Below are 8,705 nucleotides of genomic sequence, written 5' to 3' on the forward strand. Positions count from 1 at the left end.
GGTCCCCGGGTACCGACCGTTGGGTAACGGTCGCGCCTCACGCGCGCCGCGTCAGGGGGCGACCCCCTCGCCGCCCCCCGCCCCAGTCACCCCTCACAAAAAGAGGAAAAATTCCCCGGGGAATGAACGCACGGGGGCAGAAGAGCCGAATCAGAGCTTAAACACACAAAATCTTAAAATAAAGGCGTCGCTCTCTATTGACAGTTAAAGTTTCCACAGTCACAGAATCACAGAATCCTCTAGGTTGGAAGAGAGCTCCAAGATCGCCCCGTCCAACCCCTGACCTAGCACTAACCAGCCCTCCACTAAACCATATCCCTAAGCTCTACATCTAAACGTCTTTTAAAGACCTCCAGGGATGGTGGCTCCACCACTTCCCTGGGAAGCCCATTCCAATGCCTAACAAGAGTTAAAAACACACTATTTAAAAATACTTAAATTGTTACTGCTCTATGCGTAGGCAGAAAGGTTGGGTGTGTGAAGCCAAACGTAGATGTTAACCCTGTGAAAATGCATCCTCTATTACTTTTAGCAGTACTTACACTTTTTGTTACACGGGTGCAAATAAAGACATAACTGCTGTCTTTTCCCAAAATATTTGAAATCAGGTGCTAATTTAGGAGATGTAAGGTTTTCTACTCAATGAATACGTAATTCAGGCAAAGTCTTGTAGTAACACAGATCTATATTTCAACAACATAATAATCCAATCATGTTTTAAAATGCAGCTGAGTTATCACAGAAGCAGACAGCACATCCTCACTGCTCAAAGACTGCTTCTTCTTCAGGAAGAGGCAGCATCTAAAATCTATTTGAAGGTGTGACATAAACTGTAAATGTTGTAGATCACAATTCTATATGTCCAAAATATTCTTCAAAAAAAAATAAATAAATAGTGAATTAAGAAAGTCACAGGAAAATTACATCAAGTCTAGATAAACAGTGAATGTGTTTGGAAAGATAGGGCCAGTGACTGCTTATGGAGCAGATGCAGCCTACCAGAAGGCATATGAAACAGTCATTATCAAGCACAGAGGTTCTCGAAAGCCCTTTCCAATTCCCAAAAGACTTGGACCAACATCTCCAGTGCATTTGCAATTTCAGTCAATGTTGCCAGCGACATCCACAGGTGCAAACCGTGGCTTTTCTGTTAAGATCTACATATGAAGAATCAGTGCCTAGCACGATACAAAACACACCCTACGCATCGCAGATTCATTTCGTAGACAGGGTGGCAGGAACAGCAGGCAGCGCAGCTCTGTACAGCTACACAGGATGCTTGAAACTATTGTAGGACACTGTTTCCTATCAAATGTTTGGATCTTTTCATTTGCTTGATAGTGAATACAGGTGTTCAGGCCTAGCAAAGAAGAAACTAAATCCATCTTTGTGCAGCTTGCAAAATCAATGACGTGACTGAGCTGTCAATGGGATATTTATTCTTATAAAAAAAGACATGAGATTTAGCCATATCTAAGAATTTAAACACCAGAGTTTAAAATGAGAGCCATTTTAGAACTGGGCTTCACTTTGTCCTGTGAAGCCATTTTGAACATCGAATTGTAATTTGGAAATGGTTTTAGGCATTGCAATAAGTCACTGTGTGATGGCTTGCTATAATCTTGGCTAAATTTATTCAGTGAGGAAAAAGGCAAATGATATTTCTTTAGTGTCTTCCCTCAGGTGCAATACCAGGGACAGAAACAAAAATCCTGACTCTGAGCTGACAGCAAATCACTTGAAATAAGCAGAATTAGGATTTCATGCAACAGCTCTTTATCTCTGCCTTCTACAAGAAAGATGTTAATCAGTACAGTTGCAATTTTTTAGGGGAAAAGATGATCTCTTTGAAAATGGAGATTTGGCCCCTCCATTTTATCTTAATGAGCTTCCCAGCTATTTGTGTCCTGATGCCTGGATCCTAATCAGTCAAGTTTTCAACTTAATAGCACAGGCGTAGAAGCACTGATTACTATAGCTTCTGTGCTATAACGTCTACAGTACTGTAAAATTAGCAGCATAGACTACTAGAGCCAGACAGACATTTCCCTGTACCAAATTATTCTGTGACTGCCTCATAAGCCACCCTCTGAAGCATCTGCTCCCAGCCCTGATCCACAGACCACAGCTGTGGTCCAGTCTGGTGATTTCTCTAGTCCTCTGCTAGTTTCTGAAAAGGAACTCTAGGACTCTCTTATCCAGGGAGGATAGAGGTGGAGGAAATGCATTCTGTAAGCGACTTTAAACAGAGAAACAAATAAAGTGATTATCCATATGGGCCATTCACTCTCCCACTTGTAAAGGCAAGTTCTGCCTACAGCAGGTTACAAGTCTAGAAAGAAATCAGTGGGGAAAAGAATAGAGTTGCTGAGCACACCACACTGATGATGGGAATGTTTAACTTCCAGTTGTTTGCCCATCTTGCTGAGGGCATCGATGACAACATCCAGCTGACACCGTAGCTCGTTCACCATGCTGGCAATGCTCTTGGTGCCTTTCAGGATCTGCACACTTTGAGTATATGGGTTGTACTTCATGCCAAATGGGTGCTTGATAGTTTTTGCAAACTCTCTGTTCAAGCAAAAAAAGAGAGGGAGTTTAAACAAAAGACAAATGCATCCTCTGTGTGCAATCCGTATCAATAACCACTTTTCTAAACCACTTTCATGATAATTATAATTATTACATCTCCTCCATCGAATACATGGGAGACCAAGCAAATATTAAATTCAGCTTTCCAGCCCCAGGAAAGGTAAGTATTAAAACTGTACTAAGAATGAAAAGATTTGATCCTGCTGCTGAGAGATGCACGAAGTCAAACCTGCTTCTACAAAACAGGGAAGAAAAACTGGACCTCATCTTTTCTTTTGCTTCTTCAAAACTTTCAGAAACAAAGTAAACCTCCTGGAAAGTTGTAATGAGACATTCTTGCTTGCAGGTGACCTTTGGATGAAAAGGCTTGACTTTGGCACTGCCAGAGAGCAAGTGCAGGGTAACAATGTGTTATTGTGTCAGAGGAACATCACCACTAAAAGAATCCATAATGAAAATGACAAGAAGCAAAAAGCGAATAAAAAAAAAAGATGATGTGAGGCCATACTTAGTGCATTGCTTCTTAAAACATGTCTGCAGATGAACAGTGGTTTAAGCTTAACGAACTGAATAACTCTGAAGGGTCATATTTCACCAATAAGGGTCAAAAATGGGGTTCTTCAAACACAAGACTGCTTTACAAACAAGAGCAATATTTTCAGAATCTGGTTAAGCCAGCAGAGTCTTAATCTCAAAATAGGTTACTTGGAACCTAAGGTTAAGAAACACCAGTCATACGATGCTTTCTGAGAACACAGGAGCTGCTCAGCATGCACCCAAAAGGACACTGCCCTGTAATTAGTGCCACACTGAATTCACCTAAAAAGTCATTCCTACAGTAGGTACTGAGGAATTGGTTGTGTTTTGTTTTTTTTTTTTTGGTTTGTTTGTTTTCCAAAAGTATTTTTAGAATTATACCTCATAAAAATGGCAGAACAGTGACAATAATAATCAGTTATGAGCAAAGAAAGGAGGGAAATAAGCAGTGGATGTTCTTACCTTGAGCCCACTAATTGAAGAAAGCAAGCTAGCCCCATAAACTCTTAGCTGTCCCTCTTGCTTGCACACCCCAAACTCTACAGGGAAGAAGTAGCACTGAAACAGAGAAGGGAGTAAAATAATTCAGCCATCTGCAAAGATGCTGTGGTGAGCTAGATGGGGGCATTTCTATTTGCAGGTGGTGTCAAACAGTTTCAGATGTCATACAGTCGTTGCTTGGTTATCGCTCTCACATATTGAAAGAGGCAGGAACCTGAATGGAAGGGTGAAGAACCACAGGACTGCAAATTTCTAATAAGCAAGTCTGATAATATAGTCAGCCAAAAGAGAGATGTGGCCTAGGAGCTCATGGCATGTATCACTGGAAAACAGAAAAAACAAAAAACAAACAAACAAACAAAAAACCCCTCATCATCTTTCTTCATTGTAGAGTGAAAAAGCAACACAATTGAACAGATACAATATCTCATGTGAAACATTAATAGCCAAAAGACAGAGAAGTATCAAATCAAAAGACAGAACTATCAAATCAAGTTCAGCTGAAAGCAACCAAGCAGGTCATACTAGCTCTACAAAAGTAAATACACTCAGATTTTTAGATGAAGATGTCTAAATTTAAGATCTAAGCCGCACATTTATAAGGCAATCAAATGTTAAACCAGCTTTGCCTACAATGACACCACTAGGAGTTCTCCAGTAACCTGCTGTGCTTTTGAAAGTCCCATACTTCTGAAGGTGGCACTTGAGCATGCCAAAACATCATTACATTCAGCATGAAGACCAAGTCTTCAGCACTTTTAAAAATAAGTTTTCTTGCTGGCATTCTTGAACAGCCTTTGAGTAGCTTGGCTTCATGATGCAAGATTCAAAAACATTACCTTTCAGGAAGAGGGACACATTTTCCAGCTGGGGAATATTGTCCTCCCTGTACCCACAGTATTTGGTGAGCAAGGGCAAGTTTTTAAGGTACTCTCTGCAGGCATGAGCTGGGTAAAACTTGTTAAGCTCTCGGTATACAGTCCCCCAGGTCTTGATCTCCTCCTCTGTGAATTCAATCTTGGGAACTGGATCACCACTAAAAGGAGAAGAGGACAAAAGGACACGCCTTGATAAAAGGTTTGTAAGGATGAATCGTTTCCTTACTATTATTGTTTAACATTCATATGGCTGTGACACTTGGTCAGGTTTAAGACTTCACTACACCGCAAAATACACAGTGACATCTGGTCTACACCCTGGAGAGCTTTCAGGCTAAGGGGCTTGCTCTCTTTCCCACCCAAATCAACTGATAGGATTCTTCACATTGACCTCGCTGGGACCTGAAAGCTTTGGTCTTGTAAATAGTTTCTTCGATGCTTTAGCACCAGGAATAACATTTAAAATAATGGGACCTTCTGCTGCCAGCTAGGTAACCAGCACAGCAGGTGCTTTCCCAAGGGAAACTTGACAACACACCAACAGTAACCACCTGTGTGCTGCTGGCCAGCTGCATTAATGCATGCTTCAGCAGAGCTCTAGACACCCTGTGTTTCTGGGTCATTCCCAGTTGAGGAACTTGCCATCTAAATTCACACGTGCAATGCGGGCACAGCAAAACTGGAACAGCCAGCTCATTCCAGTTTGTGAATGGGATCTATTTTGGGGTCCAAATGCTTCAATTTTCCTTTTCACAAAGAAAACAGAGTATTTACTCACTACATGGCTCAGGTCTACAACAGACATTTCACTGGTTGCTCACCACAGCCAGTGCCTGCCATCTGAAAGGGCAGAACCACAGAGCATGAAGGGACTCAACCACAGCTTGCCTCCAGCAGACTGGAGCCTGCTCTGCCCCCCTCCGTGCAGGGCTGGTTTCCAGCTCCTCTGAAAGCACAGCTTGTTTGGTAGGAGAGCTATTTAAAATGCTTCACCCAAAAGCTGGGTCTTCATGGTTTCAAGGTGGCACGGTTTCAGACAACTGTCACTCTGTTCCAAGCAGAGCTGCTTCTTCGGGTTTTCGCAAACAGGACACTTCTGCCTTCTCCAAAAGCTGGCAGCAGCATCTACCATTTAAGAAGAGGAGCTTTGGCCCTCCTCACAGAGAAGGGCAATACAGCAAAGCAAAGCTACCAGAAGCCAAGTGTGGAGCACAACACAAAGAGGTTAGCCATGTGTGCAGGTGAACTCCCCAGGGAAGGGGAGGCTGAGCTACTTGCAGCTTTCAGAGTCAGGTGGGAACCAAAGCCAGGGATTACTTCTGGCCAGGTCCTGATACTTCTCCGTCTCTTAACAAGGGTAGTCGAAAAGCCACTCTGGTCACTGAAGAACCACCCCGTTAGCACTGTTTCTACTACCTTATCACTTAAAAACCTCCAGAGCTGTCCAATTCTTTCACATCACGGGCAAACATAAAGCAAAAATGTCAAATGCGTAAATAAGGCTGCTGATAAGAGAAGCACCTGAATGTTTGTTAACCTCAGCCGATTGGCCCAATTAGTATAACAGCAGCATAGTTTGCATTCAAAGTGAGGTGGAAAAAGTTATCAAAGGAGAAAGCTTTGTACTTGCTAATGATGTAAGTAAGCACAGCTCAGGAGGCGATTCAGCGGGCTTTGATCCACTCCGAAAATAGAAGGAGAGCTCTCCAGGCACTCCTGATGGCACAGCCTTACCATGAGCGTGCTCCAGTATCATCTACTGTGTTCATTTTCATCTCGGCTGTTTACCTGACATTAAATTTGTTGAAAGTAAGAAGCAGGAAGACTAATCAATGTTTTTCACACATCTTAAGCACAGGAAGGCCAACAAAAGCCAAGAACGGACTCTAAGGTCCAAGCAATCAGAAGAGGTTGTTCCAGCAGGTGTGTGTGTTCTCTTCAGCTCCTTGCTGAAAACAGACAACCTTTCTGAAACTGAGTGTGGCCAGATTTTTCTTTCCTTGCCATGTTTTTTTGTTTGTTTGTTTGTTTTAATGGTCCATTCATGTTTCAAAGCAAAATGAGCTTGAAGGTTTGTCCTCAGCACTTTAGACCCCTCTCAATGCCCCTGTTCACACAGCAGAACAAACCATGGAGGGCAGCTTCTGTCTGAACACTACCGCTGACCACTGGTCAGCATGAACAAAGGAAGTTAAATCACAGTTACCGTCTGCATTAAGGATGAAAACCATCAATGTAAAACTGTCAATTCACTGTAGGGACTTCAAACACTGGCAATTGTAAGACGTTCAGCCTCAGAGCTGTAAAACAGATCATCATTTCCAAGATCAGCACGAGCTCTTCATTGTGCTGTGTTCTCATGACGGCTGTTTTTTCCATCTCAGTTTCTTTTATCTTGTTAGATTTTAGCTCCCATTAGAGTTAGGACAATTTTGCAATGGGTCAAAGTTAATTAGTTTGCATCAAAGAAAGGCTCTGTGAAAATGTACCACTAATGAGCTTCATCTGTCTGATTAGAGAGTCTTGCTTTTGGTAACACTTGGCGCAGAATTTTGCTTCAGAGAAATACAACATGATAAGAATATTCAAGGATGAAAGCATTAGCTAAATAGCAACCAAAATAACAGATAAAAGATCAGGGTGGTAAACTGTGAGCAGGCACGTAGCTGTGAGCATTGACAAGAGGATGCCAGTGTAGACCAGAACAGGCTAAAGAAGGTTTAACAAAGATGTGTTCGTGCAAGCAGAGCTTGGTGAAATTCAAGTAGTATATTTAGTGAACTAACAAGCACTAAATCTCTCTCCTATTCACATTACCTTTAGGAATTAAATGGAAGAGAGCTAGCAAAAAGAGCACTAATTTTCAGAGTGAAAAGATGGGGAAAAAAAGTTTGTTTTAGATGAGTCAAACTAGTTTTTAATATCTGGCAAGTTCCCTGGGAAAGCATTTGCTGTTTTTTAAATCTGCTTTTTAGTCAAGAGCAAATTGTGTTTAACCATCTTTGCTTTCAACTCAATGGGATAATTGCTCCAGAGGACAAAAGGCATTAGATAGATTTGGTATTTCTTGCCTTTATTGAGCTTTTTCACCCCACCTACTTTCTCCTGCCCTATTAATACAGACAAAGGTACAAATAAGAAGGTACAGTCCAGAATGAATTTCCAGAAGGCCCACATTTGGGCAAGGCTGTGTTTTTATGTGGTGCTCTCCATTTGTGGCCAGACACAGAAACTACTTTAAATGTGTGATTGTGCTCTCAAAAAACAGAGAGGCAGAGAGCTGACCCGTACAACTGATCAGGCTGTCACTCCTGGCTGGCAGGAAAACACTGAATCCCAATGGGCTGCTGAACCATGTCGCAAGACACAGAGGTTGCACAGCTTATGGTGGTTAAATAGAAAAAGCCTTTGGAGCAGCAAAGAACTTAATTCAAACCCTTTTATCTCTTTCCTCTGTTTTGTCAAAACTTCAGATCAAACATTGCCACGTTTTGTCAAAACGATCTTGACCTGTCACTGGCAACACTAAAGTCTTGACAGTTTTACCCTTTTGCCAACCTAACACTGAGATTTACATTCAAGGAACGTACTGCAAACACCCTTGTAACCTCCTCCTCTGATCCCATTAACATGCTGCACCTGTGCATAATGTTTCTCCTGCTACAAGTCAAAAAACATAAAAATAGGCTGTACTTGTTATTCATACACGTAAGCTTGCTATTTTCTCTCAGAAGCAGCAAAAGGGACCAGAGCATGTGTGGGAAGGAAAAAGCTTTGTTTAATGTAACCACATTTACTCTTAAGTCTGAGTAAACTCAGGAATCAGCAGAGCAACTCGTTAGTTCAATCATGAAGGCAGTTCCTTTCCCTGGAAGGGCACCCACGTCACGCCATGTCGCATTCAGCAGGCCCTTCCAAAAAGTGCTCTTAAACTTTACACCATGGGCCAGAAGGAAAAAAAATAATGAGTCTGCCACACACGGTGTGCTGCAGTATTAAGTACTCTTCTAATGCAGAAGAGTGGTGTAGCTCTGTGGTTATTTGCCAACACAACTGTTCAGTCTGTTGCTTTGGGTGAGAACGTCAACATTTTCACTCCTACCTAAGTTTCGTTTCAGAGGGGTGGTGGTACCTACAGCAGAGCAACTGGCACATGCTTAGGTCTAGCAAAAGCCCAAGTCACAGCACCAAGGCTGT

The sequence above is a fragment of the Netta rufina genome, assembly GCF_964035555.1.
Source record: "Netta rufina genome assembly, chromosome: 5".
NCBI classification, from domain to species: Eukaryota; Metazoa; Chordata; class Aves; order Anseriformes; family Anatidae; genus Netta; species Netta rufina.